Source organism: Heterodontus francisci, chromosome 28 (assembly GCF_036365525.1).
Source record: "Heterodontus francisci isolate sHetFra1 chromosome 28, sHetFra1.hap1, whole genome shotgun sequence".
In the NCBI taxonomy this organism is placed as follows: Eukaryota; Metazoa; Chordata; class Chondrichthyes; order Heterodontiformes; family Heterodontidae; genus Heterodontus; species Heterodontus francisci.
In genome coordinates, this window is record NC_090398.1 from 19,225,193 (window position 1) to 19,241,358 (window position 16,166).

Here is a 16,166-nt window from a genome sequence, read left to right on the forward strand (position 1 = left end):
AACATAAGGGAGGGGGAGGAAGTTCTTCACAGTTTTATCCAGAACACAGTCACAGTTCAGAGAAAATCACAGGTTCAAGAAGAGGGTGTAACCATTAGGGAGCAGCATGGTGAGGACTGAGGAGAGATTGAGAAGGAGGTTCCTCAAACACAGGTCCTGTCCAAAAGGTACAATGTACTTGTTACCTGTGAGGACAAGGAGAAAGACTGTGGGGAGGACAGTCACAATGTAGACCAAGGTACTGTGGCTCAGAAGACTGTCCAAGGGGGAAAGAGCAGAATAGAATGTGGTAGTGATAAGGGTTTCTGTAATTAGAGGGATGGATAGTGTCCTCTGCAGACATGAATGAGAATCCTGTCGGACGCGTTGTCTACAAGGTGCCAGGGTAAGGGATATCTTATGGTGGCAGGAGTGCAATTTGGAAAGGGAGGGGAATAATCCAGTTGTCGTGGTCGATGTTGGAACAAACGACATATGTAGGAACCGGGAGGAGATCCTGTTGAGGGAATATCAGGTGTTAGGAGCTAAATTAAAAAGCAGGACCTCAAGGGCAATAATCACTGGATTATTTCCCAAGCCACATGAAAATTCGTGAATAAACAGTCAGATCAAGAGAATTAAAGTGTGGCTAAAGAGCTGGTGTGGGAAAGAGGGGTTTCCTTTAAATGAATCACTGGCACTGGTACTGGCACAGGAAGGAGTTATACTGAGTTTACAGACTCCACCTGAATCAGGATGGGTAAATAGGGAGGTGGGAAATGCTTTAAACTAATAAGACGGGACAGGGTGGGGAGGGGGGAGGGGGTGGGGGGTGGTGATGAACAGAAAATGAAATCAGCCTGAATATAAATACAGAAAGAAAAAAGTGAGGACTTCGATGGTAAATAGAATTATGGAGTATGATTGTAAAAAGATGGGGAAAAAATGAAGTAAGAGGAACTGCTATTACAAATGATTTAAACTTTTCATACAGCAATACACACAGTGCCTGTAATAAAACAGGGGAACTGGAGGCAATACTACATTGTGAGGATCCATATTAGGGATTACTGAGACATAACTATGGAAAAATCTGGACTGAGCATTCAACATTGCAGGATATAAACTACTTCGAAAAGATAGAGAGGAAATTGGGGAGGTGGAGTAGCTGTACTTAATACTGAAAACAATGGCAGGAGCAAAAAGTGACACGGCCATCAGCAAGACAGAAATAGAATCCACATGGATAAAGATAAAAGATAATAAAGGATCAATCACATTAACAGGGATAGTCTACGGACCACCTAATAGTGGAAGGAAGTATACAAAGAAATTAGGGAAATGAATAAAAGACATGGAATAATAATCATAGGGGAATTTCAACTAACATGAGATTAAATGGCCAGAAGAGATATGTAAAGGAAATAAGGGAATGGAGTTCCTACAATGTGTACAAGACTCCTTTCTAACCCAATATGTAAGAAGCTCAACAATGGAGGATTCCCTCCTGGATCTAGTAATGGGGAATGAGCCAGAGTAGATAAAAGAAGTAAAAGTAGGGGAACATCTAGACAATAGTGAACATTAATATTATATACTTTAAGATAATAATTGAGAAGGAGGTAAGTATGACGAAGACCAGGGAATAGATTGGAGAAAAGTGGATTTTGAGGGGTTGAGAATACAGCCGAGGAAAATAAAACTGACAACAATATTGTCAAACAGTGATGGAGAACAGCAATGGGAAACATTTAAAACCATGTTCGACATATTCCAGGAAAAATATATTCTGTTAAAAAGACAAGAACAAGTGAAACACGAATGAGTTACCATGGATGAATAAAGACATCAGATAAAGAAAAATGAGGTCTTGGAAAAAGACAGACACTAAGTACATGAGCAGCAGGGGAGAGCGCGACAAAGAGATTAGAAGTGAAAAAAAGGACAAAAAGGAACAATTAAATTATCAAGGAGCAAACAGTAAAATATTTTATAGGCACATAAATAAAAAAAGGAAAATCATGATGGAAATAGGGCCAATTATTGATGGTCAGGATTATATCACAACAGGCAACGATAGAGAAATGGCAGAAATATTAAATAATGACCTTGCTTCAATATTTACCAGGAAAACAGGTGGACAGATTAGAAATCAGATAACAGCATTGAAAATAAAAAGGTGAAGTTTTAAATAAACTAATCAAACTCAGGATAAAAACCCCTGGTCCAAATGGATCACATCCACACATTTTAAAAGAATCTAGGGAAGAGATAGCAGAGACATTACTACACAATTTTAATATTTTTTTTCGGGAAAGGTGTAGTGCCAGGAGACTGGCAGATAGCCAAAATTATACCTATATTTAATAAATGAGATAGAACATGTACAGGGACTTATCGGCCAATTGGCTTAACATCATTGGTTGGAAAAATAATGGAATCCCTATTAAAGGTGGGAATAGAAGAATATCTAGAAACCTCTTTTGGGCCTCCTTATCTCGAGAGACAATGGATATGCGCCTGGAGGTGGTCAGTGGTTTGTGAAGCAGCGCCTGGAGTGGCTATAAAGGCCAATTCTGGAGTGACAGGCTCTTCCACAGGTGCTGCAGAGAAATTTGTTTGTTGGGGCTGTTGCACAGTTGGCAAAGATATAATAATGAATAGTCAGCATGGATTTGAAGAGAAATTCTTGCTGAACCAGCCTTGTTGGATTTTTTGAAGAGGTGACAGAGAAAGTAGACAATGCTAATGCAGTAGATGCAATTTATCCAGATTTTCAAAGTCTTCGATAAGGTATCACAGAACAGACTAATGAATAAGGTCAGAGATTGCAGGATCAGGGAACAAGCAGAATGGACAGCTAGCTGGCTTCAAAACAGAAAGCAGAGAATAGGGATAAAGAGTAGTTACTCAGAATGGCAGAAGGTGGAAAGTGATGTTCCACAAGGATCAGTGCTGGGATCACTGTTTTACAATTTATATTAATGATTTAGACTTTGGAATCAAAAACACAATTTCCAAATCTTCAGATGGCACCAAACTTGGGGTTGGGGGGATAGTTAATCTGAGGAGGATAGCAACAAATTACATGAAGATATTCACAAACTTGCAGAATGGACATGTAATTAACAAATTAATGTCAACATAGATAAATGTGAGGTATTAGATTTTAGAAATAAAAATAAAGAGGTTACATATTACTTACAAAATAAGAATCTAAATGGGACAGAGGAGGTAAGGGATCTGGGAGTACAAATACACAAATCACTAAAAGTAGTTACACAGGTTAACAGTAAACCAAGCACTAAGGTTTATTCCTGGGGGTTAGAATTGAAAAGTATAGAAGTTATGCTAAACTTGTGTCAAACCCTGGTTGGACCACACCTGGAATACTGCAGACAATTCTGTTCACCATATTATAAAAAAGATATGGAGGCACTGGAGAGGGTGAAAAATATTTACAAGTATGATACCAGAAATGTAGGGAATACCGATCAGCAGGGAATGAACAGGCTGGTCACTTTTCTCTAAAAAAAAGAGCAGGCTGAGGTGTGACCTAATAGAGGTGTTTAAAAGTATCCAATGTTTCGACAGAGGAGACACAGAGAGAATGTTTCCACTTGTGGGGAAAAGCAAAACTAGAGGCCATCAATGTAAGATAGTCACCCACAAATCAAACAGCGAATTCATATTGGTCAGTCCTGTATGATGTGTTACCTCCCTGGTGCTGGGGTAAAGGACATCATGGAGAATTCCAACAAGCTGGAAATGTCGGGGAAACAAAGCCAGGGCTCCTTGTATAATGAGGGAGATAGCGAATATGACAAAATAAAAAAAGTGTATGAAGCATGTCAGGTGAATTCTTCAAGCACGAACCAGGCCAAACACAATGGGCTGGATTTTACCGAGCCCCTGATTTCAGGCTCCATGGTGGGGGAGGTGGAAGATGCCTCTGGCAGAGGCTCACCACGGAGCCCGACTCCGGGAGGGCCCGGCCTGATCCTCCTGGAGGTGACAAGGCTCTGTGACGGCACCCCTGCCGCTGGGCGGCGGGACCTGCATTGAAATATTTTAATGAATAGATTTAAATAAACTTACCTCGAATCTTCCGGGCCCACCACGATCTCCAGTGCGGCAGCCGGCACTCCCACACCTTCAATTCCCCGTCTGGGAAAAGCAGGCAGGACACTGGTGTGGGGTGGGAGGGGGGCGGGGGCGTGGAATTAAGATTTTAAGTTTGGGGGGGAGGGGCGGTGATGGGAGGACAGGGTCAAATAATCATCATCAGTATTGGGGAAAGTGGGAAGGGATGAACTTTAAACTTTGCACAGTCTGGGGGCAGGGGTGAAAGGTCACATTTCAAAGGTAAGGGTTTTGTGCGGGGAAAGGGCAAGTAGTTAATGTAATTCTTATTGGGGATAGGAAAGGGGCGTTAAAATTTTATTTGGTAAATTTTGGCGGCAGCGCTGGCTGCCCCAGCAAAATGGCACCAGCTCCTGCACACAGGCATCTGACACCATTGCCGGCATCGCAAAGCCTGCCCTCTCCACGTTGTCGGGGGATGCCGTGCCAGCTATTTAAATGAGCTGACGTGTGGGAGATTGCTGTGGCTCTGATCTGTGTGGTCATCTGAGAATGGAATGGCAGTTAACATAAAAGGGAACCCAAATATCTTCTCATGGCTTCTAAATGGTAAGAAACATAGAAACACAGAAAAAGTACAGCAAGCAAGGAGACCATTCAGCCCATCGTATCCATGCTGGCCAAACAAACTATCCACCCAAACTAATACCATCTACCAGCACCTGGTCCACAGCCCCGCAGGTTACAGCACCCTCGGTACATGTCCAGGTACCTTTTAAAAGAGTTTCTGCCTCCACCACCATTCCTGACAGTGAATTCCAGGCACCCACCACCCTCTGGGTGAAAACGTTTCCCCTCATGTGCCCTCTAATCCTTCCAGCAATCACCTTAAGGGCTTAAGGGGGTAGTAAGATGTGGGGTGAGGCCTCTTAGGGTCAAATAGGTTGATATATGCTTAGAGGTGCAGGACAAGACTAGAACATGAAATGAATACTTCGGATCGGTATTTACTAAGGAAGAGGAAGCTGACAAATTACCGATTGAAGTGGAGAGGGTAGGGGTAATGGATGGGGTGAAAATTGATAGGCAGGATGTACTGGAAAGGCTGACTCTGTTTAGAGTGCATATGTCACCTGGTCTGGATGTCTTGCATCCAGGTTGCTTAAGGAAGCGGGGGTGGAGATATGGAAGGGCTTTCCATAATCTTCCTATCTTCCCTACATACGGGGAAGGTGCTAGAGGATTGGAGAGTGACAAATGTGACACCCTTGTTCAAGAAAGTTTGTAAGAACATGTGTAGTAACTACAGACCAGTCAGTTTAATTGTGCTGGGTAAGATTTTGGAACCAATAATCAGGGAAAAAATTAACAGGTATTTGGAGAGGTTTGAGTTAATTACGGAGAGTCAGTACGGATTTGTAAAACACAGATCATGTTTGACTAATCTAACTGAATGTTTTTAATGATGTAAGAGAGAAGGTTGATGAGGGGAATTCGGTGGACGTTCTCGATATGGATTTTAAAATAGCTTTTGACAAAGTTCCACATAAAAGGCTGGTTAATAAAAAAATCGAGGTGCCTGGAATAGAAAGGTCAGTGTCAGCTTAGACAAAAAAACTGGTTTAAGGATGGAAACCAGTGAGTGGTGGTAAATGGTTGTTTATCAGACTACTGGATGATAGACATTGATATTCCCCAAGGGTCAGTGCTGGTGCACTGATTTTATTTGTGACATATATAAATGACTTGGATGTTGGAACAGAGTAAAATTTCAAAATTTACTGGTGATTCCAAACTCGAAGATGTAGCAGACTGTGAGGATGTCACCAATCGACTGTAACAGAACAGAGATAGACGAGAAATATAGGCAGACAAATGGAATTTAATACAGTGAAGTGTGAGGTGATGCATTTTGGCAGAATGGGGAGGGAGAGACAATATAGACTTAATGTCATAGTTCTAAAGAGTGTGGAGGGACAGAGGGACAATGTCTTCCCTAATCAGTACTGTCACCTCACTTCCCTTTTATCCTTCCCTATCTTTTCATCAATTCTGATGAAAGGTCACAGACCTGAAACGTTAACTCTGCTTCTCTCTCCACAGATGCTGCCTGACCTGCTGAGTATTTACTGCACTTTGTTTTTATTTCATATTCCCACATGCTGTTTGTGCTTGTGGCTCAACAAACTTATTCACCACACTTTGTGCTTATACACACATGTCTAAACATGTCTTTGTATTCCTTGTAATCCTTCTTAATCTCTCTATCTCTGTAATCTCCTCCAGCCTCACAACTCTCCGAGATATCTGTGCTCCTCTAATACTGGCCTCTTGTACATCCCTGATTTTAATCGCTCCACCATTGGTGACCTTCAGTTTTCTCGACCCCAAGCTCTGGAATACCCTCCCCAGACCACTTTCTTCCAATAAGACACTCCTTAAAACCTACTTTAGACCAAGCTTTTGATAACCTGATCTAATATCTCCATATAAAGAAAAAGACTTGCATTTCTATAGCGCTTTTCATGACCACCGGGCGTCTCAAAGCACTTTCCAGCCAGTGAAGTAAATAAAGCATCTTCAAAGAGATATAGATAGGTTAAGTGAGTGGGCAAAAATTTGGCAGATGGAGTATAATGTGGGAAAGTGTGTACTTGTCCACTTTGGCAGGAAGAATTGAAAAGCAGTATATTATTTAAATGGAGAGAGATTGCAGAACTGCAGTACAGAGGGATTTGGGTGTCCAGGTTTCATGGAGACGCCCAAGATCATGTCGTTGGCACCAGCTGGACCTCATCATCACAAGGTGAGTCTCTAAAAACAGTGTCCAAATCACACGCAGCTTCCACAGTGTGGACTGCGACACCGACCACTCCCTGGTATGCAGCAAAGATAGACTCAAACCAAAGAAGCTGCATTACTCCAAGCAGAAGGGCCGCCTGCTCATGAACACAAACAGAATTTCTTATCCATAGCTGTTACATAAGTTTCTAAATTCACTTGAAAAAGCCGTACAAAACACTCCTGCAGGGGATGCAGAGACCAAGTGGGCCCACATCAGAGACGCCATCTATGACTCAGCAATGACCACCTATGGCAAATATATGAAGCAGAATGCAAACTGGTTTCAATTTCACTTTGAAGAGCTGGAACCTGTCATAGCCGCAAAGCGCATTGCACTGTTGAACTATAAGAAAGGCCCCAGCGAGTTCACATCCGTAGCAGTTAAAGCAGCCAGAAGTGCTGCACAAAGAACAGCCAGGCGCTGTGCAAATGACGACTGGCAACACCTATGCAGTCGTATTCAGCTTGCCTCTGACACCGGAAACATCAGAGGAATGTATGATGGCATTGAGAGAGCTTTTGAACCAACCATCAAGAAGATCGCCCCCCTCAACTCTAAATCAGGGGTCACAATCATTGACAACACAAGCAAATGGACCGCTGGGTGGAGCACTACCTAGAACTGTACTCCAGGGAAAATGTTGTCATTGATTCTGCCCTCAATGCAGCCCAGTCTCTGCCAGTCATGGATGAGCTGGACAAACAGCCAACAAAATCGGAACTCAGTGATGCCATTGATTCTCTAGCCAGTGGAAACGCCCCTGGGAAGAACAGCATTATCCCTGGAATAATCAAGAGTGCCAAGCCTGCTATACTTTCAGCACTCCATGAACTGCTTTGCCTGTGCTGGGACGAGGGAGCAGTAACAAAGGACATGCACGATGCCAAAAGCATCACCCTCTACAAGAACAAGGGTGACCATGGTGACTGCAACAACTACCGTGGAATCTCCCTGCTCAGCACAGTGGGGAAAGTCTTCACACAAGTCGTTTTAAACGAATCTGGCTGAGCGTGTCTACCCTGAGGCACAGTGTGGCTTTCGAGAAGAGAGATCCACCATTGACATGCTGTTCTCCCTTCGCCAGCTACAGGAGAAATGCCGTGAACAACAGATGCCCCTCTACATTGCTTTCATAGATCTCACCAAAGCCTTTGACCTCGTCAGCCAGACGTGGTCTCTTCCGACTACTAGAAAAGATCGGATGTCCACCAAAGCTACAAAGTATCATCATCTTGTTCCATGACAATATGAAAGGCACAATTCAGCATAGCGGCGCCTCATCAGACCCCTTTCCTATCCTGAGTGGCGTGAAACAGTGCAGTGTTCTCGCACCTACACTGTTTGGGATCTTCTTCTCACTGCTGCTCTCACATTCCATCAGAAGAAGGAATTTTCCTCCACACAAGATCAGGTGGCAGGTTGTTCAACCTTGCCCGTCATTGAGCAAAGACCAAATTACGGAAGGTTCTCATCAGGGAACTCCTCGTTGCTGACGATGCTGCATTAACATCTCACACTGCAGAGACTCATCAACAGGTTTGCGGCTGCCTGCAACGAATTTGGCCTAACCATCAGCCTCAAGAAAATGAACATTATGGGACAGGACGTCAGAAATGCTCCATCCATCAATATCGGCGACCACGCTCTGGAAGTGATTCAAGAGTTCACCTACCTAGGCTCAACTATCACCAGTAACCTGTCTCTCGATGCAGAAATCAACAAGCGCATGGGAAAGGCTTCACTGCTATGTCCAGACTGGCAAAGAGAGTGTGGGAAAATGGCGCCCTGACACGGAACACAAAAGTCCGAGTGTATCAAGCCTTTGTCCTCACTATCTTGCTTTACGGCAGCAAGGACTGGACAACATATGTGAACCAAGAGCGATGTCTCAATTCATTCCATCTTAGCTGCCTCTGGAGAATCCTTGGCATCAGGTGGCAGGACTGTATCTCCAACACAGAAGTCCTCGAGGCGGCCAACATCCCCAGCATACACATCCTACTGAGCCAGCGGCGCTCGTGATGGTTTGGCTACGTGAGCCAAATGGAAGATGGCAGGATCCCCAAGGACACATTGTGCAGCGAGCTCGTCACTGGTATCAGACCCACTGGCCGTCCATGTCTCCGCTTTAAAGACGTCTGCAAACGCAATATGAAGTCCTGTGACATTGACCACAAGTCGTGGGAGTCAGTTGCCAGCGATCGCCAGAGCTGGCGGGCAGCCATAAAGGCGGGGCTAAAGTGTGGCGAGTCAAAGAGACTTAGCTGTTGGCAGGAAAAAAGACAGAAGCGCAAGGGGAGAGCCAACTGTGTAACAGCCCCGACAAACAATTTTATCTGTAGCGCCTGCGGAAGAGTCTGTCACTCTCGAATTGGCCTTTATAGCCACTCCAGAAGCTGCTTCACAAACCACTGACCACCGCCAGGCGCTTACCCATTGTCTCTCGAGACAAGGAGGCCAAAGAAAGAAAGATTACCTTCGAGGTCTGACTTTTTAACTTCCTCCCGAGCTCCTGAAAATCAGACTATAGAACCTCAATACCTGCCCTCCCTATGTCGTTGGTACTGATGTGTACCACAACTTCAAGCTTGCTTCCTTCCCCCTGCAAACTATTCGACACTCTCTCCTTTACCCCGGCATTAGGGAGACAACACACCATGTGGGACTCACAATGAGGGTTACAGAAATACCTGACTATGGAATCTCCTATAACCACTGCATTCCTACACTTTGCTGTTCCCCCTGTGCAGTCTCTTGCTCATTGGTGCCATGGTCTGGACTGCTCTCCAATGTGTTGTCATTCTCAGCAGTCTCCAATGGGAGGAGATGTTTCAGGTACAGGTTCAGTCCATTCCAACAAGGGTAAAAGTTAGTGGAACCAAAGCCAGGACTCCTGGGATGATGAACGAGATAGAGAATATACTGAAATAAGAAAAGGGTGTATGATTCATGTCAGCTGGATTCTTCATGAGAGAACCAGGACAAATACAATAAGTTGAAAGGGGAAGTGAAGAGCAAAATAAGACTGGCAAAGAGAGAATATGAGAATAGAATGGCAGTTAATATAAAAGGGAATCCAAAAATCTTCTGCCAGCATGTAAATGGTAAGCGGGTAGTCAGAGGCAGGGTGGGGTCTATTAGTAACTAAGGAGGTGATATATATTCAGAGACACAGGGCAAGGTTAAAATACCTAATCAGTACTTTGTATTGGTGTCTGCTAAGGAAGATGGTGCTGACAAAATAGCAGAAGTGGAGATGCTGGAGGAAATGGAGGTGAAAATTGCTTGGCCGGATGGACTGGAAAGGCTGGCTTTGCTTGGAGTGGATGGGTCGTCTGGTCCGGATGGCCTGTATCCCAGGTTGCTAAGGGAAGTGGGCTGGAGATAGCAGAAGGGCTTGTCATAATCTTCCAATCTTCCCTAGATACAGGGGAGGTGCCAGAGGATTGGAAAGTGGTAAATATGACACACTGACTCAAGATAGGGTGCAAGGACATTCTTAGTAACTACAGGACGGGCAGTTTAACATCAGTGGTGGGTAAGGTTTTCGATACAATAATCAGGGAAAAAACATTGATCAGCACTTGGAGAGGTTTATGTTAATTACGGAGAGCCAGCATAGATTTGTAAAATCTATGAGTCGTGTTGTTTTTCAGAGTGGAGAATGGTAGACAGGAGTCAGTACTGGGACCACTGCTTTTTTGATATATACAAATGACTTGGATATTGGAATACAGAGTAGAATTTCAAAATTTGCCAATGATACCAAACTTGGAGATGTGGCAAAAGTGAAAATCAGAAGGCAAAAGGGAGGGAGGAATTTAAAACAATCACTCTCCCTGGAGAAAAAGTAATGGGAATACTAATGGGACTAAAGGCTGACAAGTCCCATGGACCTGATGGCCTGAATCCGAGGGTCTTAAAGGAAGTGGCTGCAGAGATAGTGGATGCATTGGTTTTAATCTTCCAAAATTCCCGAGATTCTGGAAAGGTCCCAGTGGATTGGAAAAAACACAAATATAACACCTCTGTTCAAGAAAGAAGAGAGACAGAAAGCTGGAAACTACAGGCTAGTTAGCCAAACATCTATCGTTCAGAAAATGCGAGAATCCATTATTTGAAGAGGTAGTAGCAGGACATCTGGAAAAATCACAATACAATCAGGCGGAGTCAACATGGTTTTGTGAAAGGGAAATTGTGTTTGACAAATTTATTCGAGTTCTTTGAGGATGTAACGCGTAGGGTGGATAAAGGAGAACCAGTAAATGTAGTGTATGTGGATTTCCAACAGGTATTCGATAAGGTGCCACATAAAAGGTTACTGCACAAGATAAGAGCTCCTGGTATTTGGGGTGATATATTAACATGGATAGAGGACTGGCTAAGTGACTGGAAAGAGAGGGTCGGGATAAATGGGTCATTTTCAGGATGGCAAACTGTAACTAGTGGAGTGCCACAGGGATCAGTACTGAGGCCTCAACTACTTAAAATCTATATTAATGACTTAGATGAAGAGACTGAATGTATTGTAGCCAAATTTGCTCATGATATGAAGATAGGTATGAAAGCAAGTTGTGAGGAGTCTGCAAAGGGATATCGATACGTTAAGTGGGTGGGCAAATAAGGTGACCAAAACTGTACACTGCAGATGCGGACACAACAATGCGCTGTACTGTTGCAGCAAGACTTGCCTATTTTTATACGCCATCCCCTTTGCAATGAAGGCCAACATTCATTTGCCTTCCTAATTACTTAGTGTTCCTGCATGCTGACTGTTTGTGAGTCATGTACAAGGTCACCCAGGCACCTCTGGACCACAGCATTCTGCAGTCCCTCTCCATGCAAATAATTTTATTCCTGATGGCAGATGAAGTATAATGTGAAAAATGTGGAGTTGTCCACTTTAGCAGGAATACAATTATTTACATGGAGAGACACTGCAGAATGCTGTGGTCCAGAAGGACCTGGGTGACCTTGTACATGACTCACAAACAGTCAGCATGCAGGAACACTAAGTAATTAGGAAGGCAAATTAATGTTGGCCTTCATTGCAAAGGGGATGGCGTATAAAAATAGGCAAGTCTTGCTGCAACAGTACAGGGCATTGTTGTGTCCGCATCTGCAGTACTGTGTACAGTTTTGGTCACCTTATTTAAGGAGGGACACACTTGCATTGGAAGTAGTTCAGAGGTCACTAGGCTGATTCCTGAATGAGGGTGTCGGCCCTGAAAAGTTAGTCAAGTAACACTTTATACCCAGCATGCTCTAAGGCAGCTAAAGATAAGTGCAGAACTTGCTGAAGTAAGCTAACAGACATGTCGAAGCTTGTGGTTCGGGATATGTGACCATGAGACTAGAGTGTTGAACAAGAATAGATAAAAGAGGAACAGATATAGGGGAATGAACAGTGGTTGTTGTAAACAAGTCTGGACTTCCGTCCAGGTGGCTAAATGGCTAATGTTGTCCAAAGATGAGATAATGCTTGAAGATTTGTGCAAAACAAGATCATGTGAGTCATGGGTTGAACAAGGAGCCTTCAAAGAATATATAAGGGTTAAAACTGGAGGGTATTCTCGGCGAGAACCCGGGAACAACTCTCGAAGACAGGACCCTGAGTCTGGAGGCTCAGTGATCAACCGTGACAAGAGACTGATTACCTCTGTGTTGATGGAAAGGATCTTGTACAAGAAGTGAGACTTGTACTTATAAGCTTTTGTATGCTTTAAGTGATTCTATTACTAATAAAGTGAAGTTATACGAGACACGGTTTTAGTGTATCTTTGTCTGTCACATCAGTTGATACCCTACAGAGAAAAAGGGTCAACAAGGGGTTTGTCTGATGAGGAAAGGTTGAGCAAGTTGGACGTATACTCATGGGAGTTTAGAAGATTGAGATGTGATCGAATTGAAAAATATAAGATTCTGAGGGGACTTGACAGGGTAGATGCTGAGGGGATGTTTCCCCTAGTGGGGAATGTAGAAGTGGGGGGTGACCAGACGTTCAAACTAAGGGGCCTCCCATTTAAGACAGAGATGAGGAGGAACTTCTTCTCTGAGGGTTGTTAGTGTTTGGAATTCTCTTCCCCAGAGAGCAGTGGAGGCTGGATTATTGAATATATTCAAGGCTGAGTTAGACAGGTTTCTGATTGACAAGAGAGTCAAGGTTTATTGGGGGCAGGCAGGAAAGCGGAGTTAAAACCACAATTAGGGCGGCACAGTGGCGCAGTGGTTAGCACCGCAGCCTCACAGCTCCAGGGACCCGGGTTCGATTCCAGGTACTGCCTGTGTGGAGTTTGCAAGTTCTCCCTGTGTCTGCGTGGGTTTTCTCCGGGTGCTCCGGTTTCCTCCCACAAGCCAAAAGACTTGCAGGTTGATAGGTAAATTGGCCATTATAAATTGTCACTAGTATAGGTAGGTGGTAGGGAAATATAGGGACAGGTGGGGATGTTTGGTAGCAATATGGGATTAGTGTAGTATTAGTATAAATGGGTGGTTGATGTTCGGCACAGACTCGGTGGGCCGAAGGGCCTGTTTCAGTGCTGTATCTGTAATCATAATCTTAATCTTAGATCTGTCATGATCTTATTGAATGACGGAACAGACTCGAGGGGCTGAATGGCCTACTCCTGCTCCTATTTCTAATGTTCTTTTGAGGATGATACTAATCGCCTGCATCAGGACATTGATAGGCTATCAGAATGGGCAGACAAATAGCAGATGGAATGTCATACAGCGAAGTGTGAGGTGATGCACTTGACAGAAGGGATAGGGAGAGGCAATATCGACTTAATGGCACAGTTCGAGACTGTGCAGGAACAGAGAGACCTGGGGATTCATGTGCATGGGTCTTTGAACAAGGTAGGACATATTGGGAGAGTAGTTAACAAAGTTTATGGGATTTTTAAAATGTTTTTTATTCATTCATGAGATGTGGGCATCACTGGCTATACCAGCATTTATTGCCCATCCCTAATTGCCCTTGAGAAGATGGTGGTGAGCTACCTTCCTGAAGCGCTGCAGTCCATGTGAGATAGGTACACCCACAGTGCTGTTAGGGAGGTAGTTCCAGGATTTTGAACCAGCGACAGTGAAGGAACGGCGATATAGTTCCAAGTCAGGATGGTGTGTGACTTGGACGGGAACTTGTAGGTGGTGATGTTCCCATGCATCGGCTGCCCTTGTCCTTTGAGGTGGTAGAAGTCGCGGGTTTGGAAGGTGCTGGTGGGTGGTGGGAACTGACCCCGTGTCGGTGGGTGGTTGGACCTGACCCCGTGTCTGTGGGTGACGGGACCTGACCCCGTGCCGGTGAGTGGTGGGACCCGACCCCGTGACGGTGGGTGACGGGACCCTGGGGCAGCATTTTAACAGCAGCCAATTCAGACTTTAACTCTTTAACTCCGCCGGTGCCAGGCAGACAGGCCTCAGCGATCAGGAGGAGGGGGAAATTACTCTTCTATCGTTGGTGCTGTAGCCACGAGGGTGACCATTGTGAGCAGGAGGCCTCTTCATGGACCATGGAGCAGCCATAAAGGAGGATTTACCTGGCACTCTCCCAATATCAGCGAGGGTGGGAGTTGCCTCTTCATTGGGCACTTAATTGCCTCAATTGGCTGCCCGGTGGGTGGCAGTGCCACTGAGGTTCCCACTGCTGGTAAAATGCCCTGGACAAAAGAAGGTTGAGAGGAGATCTGATAGAGATGTACAAGATTATGACTGGTTTAGATAAGGGAGACAAAGAATATTTGTTGCCATTAGCTGATGGTACAAGGACTGGACAAAGTTTGAGTATTTGAGCAAAACATACAGGGGGTACATGAGGAGTAACTTTTATGTTTTACAGTGAGATACATCGAAAATAGGAGGAGTCGGCCATTCGGCCATTCAGCCCTGCTCCACCATTCAGAAAAGATCATGGCTGATCGTCTAATTCAGTACTCTGTTCCCACTTTCTCCCCATATTCCTTGATCCCTTTGGCACTAATATATCTATCTCCTTCTTGAATATATTTCATGACTTGGCCTCCACTGCCTTCTGCAGTAGAGAATTCCACAGGTTCACCACCCTCTGAGTGAAGAAATTTCTCCTCATCTCGGTTCTCAATGGTATACCCCGTATCCTGAGACTGTGACCCCTGGTTCTGGACTCCCCAGCCATCGGGAACATCCTCCCTGCATCTAGCCTGTCTAGTCCTGTTAGAATTTTATAGATTACTATGAGATCCCCTCTCATTCTTCTAAACTCTAGTGAATATAGGCCTAGTCGACCAAATCTCTCCTCATTCGTCAATCCTGCCATGGCAAAAACATCCATCCCCAGATAAGTCCAAAACTGCACACAATACTCCAGATGTGGTCTCACCAAGGCCCTGTATAACTGCAGTAAGGCATCCTTGCTCCTGTACTCAAATCCTCATGCAATGAAAGCCAACATACCATTCGACTTCCTAAATGCTTGCTACATCTGAATGCTTGCTTTTAGCAACTGGTTTACAAGGACACCCAGGTCTCGTTGCACCTCCCCCTTTCCCAATCTATCACCATTCAAATAATCTGCCTTTCTGTTTTTACAACCAAAGTGGATAACCTCACATTTATCCACATTATACTGCATCTGCCTTGCATTTGCCCACTCACCCAACTTGTGCAAATCACATTGGAGCCTCTTTGGATCACCCTCACAGCTCACATTCCCCCTCCAGCTTTGCGTCGTCTGCAAACTTGGAAATGTTACATTCTGTTCCCTCACCCAAGTCATTAATATATATTGTGAATAGCTGGGGCCCAAGCACTGATCCCTGCGGTACCCCACTAGTCAGTGCCTGCAACCCGGAATAAGATCCGTTTAATCCTACTCTTTGTTTCCTGTCTGTCAACCAATTTTCAATCCATGCCAGTATATCCATTCCCCAGGATTTTATATAACAAGGAGAATTGATTCTGTCCCATTGTAAGTTTTAAATGTGCCTGTGCTCCTATTTTACAGGGGAGGGGAGTCTCTCACTTTATTCCCCATTAAACTGGTGCTGCATTTATTTCAAATGTAACTGGTCCGACAGTATGGGGAATTTTTGGAAGTTCCCTCCAAGATTGGGGCTTCACACAAGGGGACGGATCATTGGAAATTCCCGGGTTCAGGCCACCAGGTTTTTCCCAGGAGCTGCTGCTGTGAGGCCCCACCACTGACTTGTGTCAGTGTGTGTGTCTGGTGTGTGTCTGTACTCTGGGGTTAATACCGCACAACACGTTAGATTGGAACCTT

At 44.5% G+C, this 16,166-nt stretch overlaps 1 protein-coding gene across 6 annotated transcripts in view; it reads right to left on the minus strand.

Moving 5' to 3' along the window:
• Positions 1–16,166, minus strand: part of LOC137345299 (NACHT, LRR and PYD domains-containing protein 3-like) — an 84,967-nt gene that overhangs the window by 15,108 nt on the left and 53,693 nt on the right. The gene's annotated exons all lie outside the window — the stretch shown is intronic.